Below are 5,483 nucleotides of genomic sequence, written 5' to 3'. Positions count from 1 at the left end.
GAGGTGCAATGGACAAAGGTGCAGAATCACACACACACACACACACACACACACACACACACACACACACACACACACTGAATGATCATCAGCACCTCAGTTCACAATGTCATATTCAAGCATCTATGACTCCAGCATTGACAGAGACAGAAGCAAACAGACTTTTATATTTGACTGTACTGATGGCATTTAAATAGACAGTTTTTGTGTAAGTTACCTTCGATTAAACCCTTTAAGACCGCATTTTTTTCAGGCAGGGTACCTCTCACAACCGCAATTCAGGGGTGTTTTGGCAACTTTCACCAAGGGCAAATTGACTGTGTTCTGGCTAAAGAGGAAGAATTTACACACCTGACAACGCAATCCGCACCCCCGTAGGCCTAATGGTTACCGCACAATTGCGCGTCAAAGTTAAAAAAAAGTTTATGATAGTTACCCCTCGAAAACAATTGAAAACATGAAAATTTTAATAACTACCAATTTTTCTTATTGAAACAGGTCATTTCAAAGTGTTTTGTCACACCAACCATGAAAGCAGGTGTATGTAGGTGTGGGGAGATTACTAGATTCTGGGGAGATAAAGTACGCTGTGGAGAGTAGGCCTATAGGTACAGGGGTTGGAAATAACCAGCTTTGCGCATGAAAAGAAAGCACTTCATTGTGTTCTGTAACACCTACCATGAAAACAGGTGTATATGTACAGTAGGTGTGGGGAGATAACTGGTGTGGGGAGTAGGCCTACAAGGCCTTGGTGGTACATGGGGTGAAAAATTTTGGCAACAACCAAATTCTCTTGTGGAAACCCTCCATTTCAATGGGATTTGTCATACCAGCCATAAAAACAGGTGTGTATGTAGGTGTGGGGAGATAAAACAGGTGTGGGGAGTAGCCCTACAAGGCCTCATAGTCATTCCAAAACTAACACAGACACATATAAATGTTTATAACCATCAAGGACATCAAAATAAAGTTAAATAATGCTATAAATGCATGCATAAGAAAGGGAAAAAAAAAAAAAAGCAATAATTGGTTTCCTATTTCTCATTTAACTGTCCTAACTTCTCATTACACATTTATCACACCATTACGATTATCACATTATCATTACACTTCATCACACTTATCGTTACAGTTTTGGCAACAACTAAATTCCCTTGTGGAAACTCTCCATTTCATTGGAATTATCACACCAGCCATTAAAACAGGTGTGTTTGTATGTGTGGGGAGATGAAACAGGAGTGGGGAGCAGCCCTACAGGGTCTTGTAGTCTTTCAAAAACTAACACAGATGGACACTACTCAGAGGTGCTAATTTGGGCAGGTAGGGAGAATGAAAAAGAAAAAGATGTCGTATGTAGTACAACGTACAGCATTCTCCAACTACGTACGTACAGAAACTGGTGGGTACGAAATGAGAAATGAACCGAGTAAGGTGTAAAAATCTGGGAAGAAGTAGAAATAATATGAAACAAGTACGTACATCAGGCCTAACACTCGGGGTGCCTGTTGGGGGTTGGAAGGGTAGTGAGGGACAAGAAGGAAGAGATGGGGTGGGGTTGGGGAGGGGGGACAAGGCGAGCAGGGAAGGAGGAAGGGCAAGAGAGGGTGGGAAGGGACGCAGGTTGTTGTGGGAGGAGAGATGCAGTTGTGTGGAGGTGTGGGAGAGTGATGGGGGATAAGGAGGGCGTGAGGGAGTGGAGTAGAGGGTGGCATGAAGGTGGCCGAGAGGGGGGTGCCCCCCCACCTCCCGGGTTGGTCCGATCCCCCCTCACGCCACATCAGGGGCGAGTTCTCATTGGCCTGAAGCCATGTACGTCATAATCGGGGTGGAGCAAGTGCTCCGCATTTTTTTACAGGCCGTGTTCAATTGATGCGATTAGGCATTTTGGCATAAAACTCAAATCGCATCAGTTGATGCGATTAGGACTTAAGGGGTTAATAGCAAAAAACAATGTCGAAGACGGTAACTTACAGGAGGTAGTTAGTGTGGTATAGCTACAGCATGAATGACAACATGAATGATTTATTGCAAGGCCTTGGTGATTGGGTTGTTGGAGAAGTGGTCTGCTGTCAGGAGAGATGTAAATTTGATATCAGTCAGGAGCAGGGAATGATTTGATAGATTGAATTTTGTTAAAACAGACTCATTGATTTTTCACAAGACCCACCAGTATGTCAGGAAAAAACAACCAATGCTAATACCTTCACACCAGTCCTGAATAAGACAATCCTGGCATGTATCCAGTATGGGTGATGGCGTCCTAGCGGTGTTGTGTGAAGGTGTATGGTTCACAAGAGGATGCTAGGCTCAGGGAATGGGTTGTTAAACCTGTGTCGAGAGTCACAGAAATTATTATTCATGTAATGTAGAATCATATGTATACACAGGATGCCTGGTGGGTTAAGATTCAAGTTTCGATCCAAGAAGTAGTTGGACTTTATTCATACACATAAATGCAAAAAGGAAAAACAACTGAACACTTTTGCTTTAAAATGTGGAGCAAAATAAAATGTAGAGTAAGCAGCTTTGCTCCGAATTTCTTCTCTTGGGACAATAAAGGACTGGATGTTGGATGGATGTTCACCCTCTAAACCATACTATACGATTGTACACTGTGTTCACTTTAACTGGGCATAAAATTGCCCTCTGTCCATCTTGAATCTTGAGCCGTAATAAAAGAATACAATCCTAGTCATGAAGGAGTTCAGTGGAAAGGATGCAGAACCATAGTTTTGGGCTATTGTGTCACTGGGCTACTGGAAATAGGCTGCAAGAGGATAAAAATCTCTGCATAGTTAAGATGATTGAGTGTGTCATGTACCATACTATCACAGTCAAAACTTTGTCAACACTTCCTGCTGGTAGCTGCAGTGGAAGATGTGTGAAATATTTTATGTGACAGTAGGATGACGCACACAGCAAAAGAGTATCAGAAGTAAGAATGCTGTCTGATATTTGAAGAGGAATGAGAAACAGGGAAGGTAGGACACATTACTGGTAGTGATATTCAGAAAGATAGCTTGCTACATATTCCATCACTTTGTACTTTTCACTGCCTGTAATTTTTCTGAGCTGAGAGAGGCTTTGATGTCTTCCTCTACCCAAAGACGATTTTGTGATACGATGAGTTAGGGATCAAAGTAATGAAAATGCCCCAGGTGTAAAGTAGATGTAGTGGAATGTTAGAACTGGTGATTTTGTTAGTAGTTACAGTGCTGGGGAGAGATGACTGGAGGGTGTTCAGTCATGTGATGCCACGTGGGGAAGTAGGTTGGCTGTCTGGTCTTTAATGCACGGGACTATGGTACTGTGCCTTGGACCCCAACACCTTAGAAGGGGAAATGCGTGATTGGCTATTACCTCTTTAGCTGGTGATAGTACTTTGATGCCTGCAGGGAGATCAGGGGTGGACGTTCATGCTCTGTGTTGATATAGTACATTAGCGCTGTTACTCTCATACAGTTTTTAGACACCAGCGTTCTATTGAAGGAAGGCAGTCGGGATGTGGACCATAGGGATCTTATTCTGAGGGGTGGTTAAGGTTTATTGCTGACATAGTGCTGCAAAGGGGAGAGCAACTGGTCACTCTTACTTTGAATGTCTAGACCGAGTAGCCTAACCAAGAATCCCTCCCCTCCTTAGGTAGTCTTGGGATGGAGGATGAATGAACTGAACTTGGGAGTAACCATATCCTCCTTTGCGTTTCCCCAAATGAAAGATATCCGTCCTTAATCACTTCAGAGGGGTGATATATATTTTTCTCTAGTTTTTTCTTGTTTCTTTGAGTTTTTTTTTTAATCCAGATTTTTAAAACTGGAAGACTTAGAAATAGCCTTCATTACTAGAGGCCTGTCCTAAGCTATATAAATCATCTGGGTGTAGCAAGGAAAAAAAAATGTGGATTGATGGATTTAACTTCCTCCCTGTGATGCACTTTTCTTTAATTTACTCTTATTGCCAAAATACAGTTACGTTAAACTTTTTTATTCTGCCGTAATAATGAAGTAACCAGCTGTGGCAGTTTCCAACACTTCCAGTATAAAGAATCTAAAGCTCAACAGAATCATCTAAAGGTGGCAGGAGCAAAGTAGCAAATGCTGTACTGGTACCGATATGTCACTGGATTGAAGGGATTGAGAACTAAATCACTTTCCTCTCCATGACACATTTGAGCATGTAGAGTGATGTGTGTTTAGGTTAATATGTTATGTAATGTGCTTATTCATTCATTCATTTCATTCATTGCCAGACGCCATGTATCCCAGACGGGGTGGCCACCGGTTTAGAGTTAATTGTTTTACAGGGAGGGGCACTAATCCTCCACCAACCCCACTTGACACGTAGGGATGCCAACAGCATCTGGTGTTCCCAGGCGGTCACCCATCCAAGTACTAACCAGACCCAACGTTGCTTAACTTCGCTGATCGGATGGGAAGCGGTGTACTCAACGTGGTATGGTAATAATTTAATCCCTTTCATTTATGGATGGATGGATATATATATACAGTACATACCTATATTGTACTGTATACATACAGGGGACCCCTCACTTTACGAATGATCACGCACCGAAAATTCGCCTTAAAAAAGGTCGTGTTTTACTACCCTTCGCTTTCCTAATGAACACGAAAGTTCGCTTTAACAAATTTTTTTTCTGCGGCCAATTTTAAACCGAGTGTGCTGTCGATGAGCTGATTCCACCACGGTGCCACTAACAAAGAAAACATGCACCATTCATTCCCGTCCTACCATCCAGAACAGTACAGTACCTTGCCGCATCACATGCAACATTTATTTTGTCATCATGCCACTCAATTACCCTGCTACAAGCCCTGGCAAACAAGTCGTCAAGTCCACCAGGAAGAGCCTTACTCTTGAGATCTTGAGATGAAATTAGACATAATAAGAAGGCATGAGAGTGGTGAGAAGACAAACATCACAGCTTGAAACCATGGCCCAGCCCCATCGACAGTCTCTGCAGTTTTTAAATCAGTGGAGGCTATCAAGAAGGCAAGGAAAAATGTATCGTCTTTGCAGGCTAAAAGGACCACCCAAGGTCGTGGCCCTGCAGTGGAGTCATAAAATACACAAATATTGATTCAGTCCGAGCAAAAAAGGGGTTAATACAGGTGGATGGGGGGAAAATCCGGGTTCCTGGAACCAAACTCCATTTAACCCAATTTATAATGGGTTCACACAGTGAAATATCGCTTAGCAAATGTTTTTTCGGGAACGTAACCTGTTCGTAAAGTGGGGGCCTCCTGTATACAGTATACATATACAGTATATATATAACTACTGCATATATATATATATCCATATGAAATATGGAGCCTTTGTGGTACATTGGTAAAGTGTGCGTTTTTGTACACTGAAGAACGAGGGTTCGCGCCTCGCCAGGGTAATAAACTTTGGGAGTGTTCACCCAGCCACGTACTACTCTGGTGGACACAGGGGGTGCTGTGGTTGAACCAGTGTCGCAT

The 5,483-nt window shown here is 42.6% G+C and overlaps 1 non-coding gene across 1 annotated transcript; it reads right to left on the bottom strand.

The window, feature by feature from the left end:
• Window positions 1-4,347: 4,347 nt before the first annotated feature.
• On the bottom strand, window positions 4,348-4,466 carry LOC145416194 (5S ribosomal RNA). Its single transcript, XR_013900237.1, has one exon. It is a non-coding gene; the product is annotated as a 5S ribosomal RNA (ribosomal RNA).
• Between the last annotated feature and the right edge of the window lie 1,017 nt (window positions 4,467-5,483).

Source organism: Coenobita brevimanus, chromosome 104, assembly GCF_032717465.1.
Source record: "Coenobita brevimanus isolate Jiangsu-jjx chromosome 104, ASM3271746v2, whole genome shotgun sequence".
Taxonomy (NCBI): Eukaryota; Metazoa; Arthropoda; class Malacostraca; order Decapoda; family Coenobitidae; genus Coenobita; species Coenobita brevimanus.
This window is presented reverse-complemented; position numbering and strand designations above follow the sequence as displayed.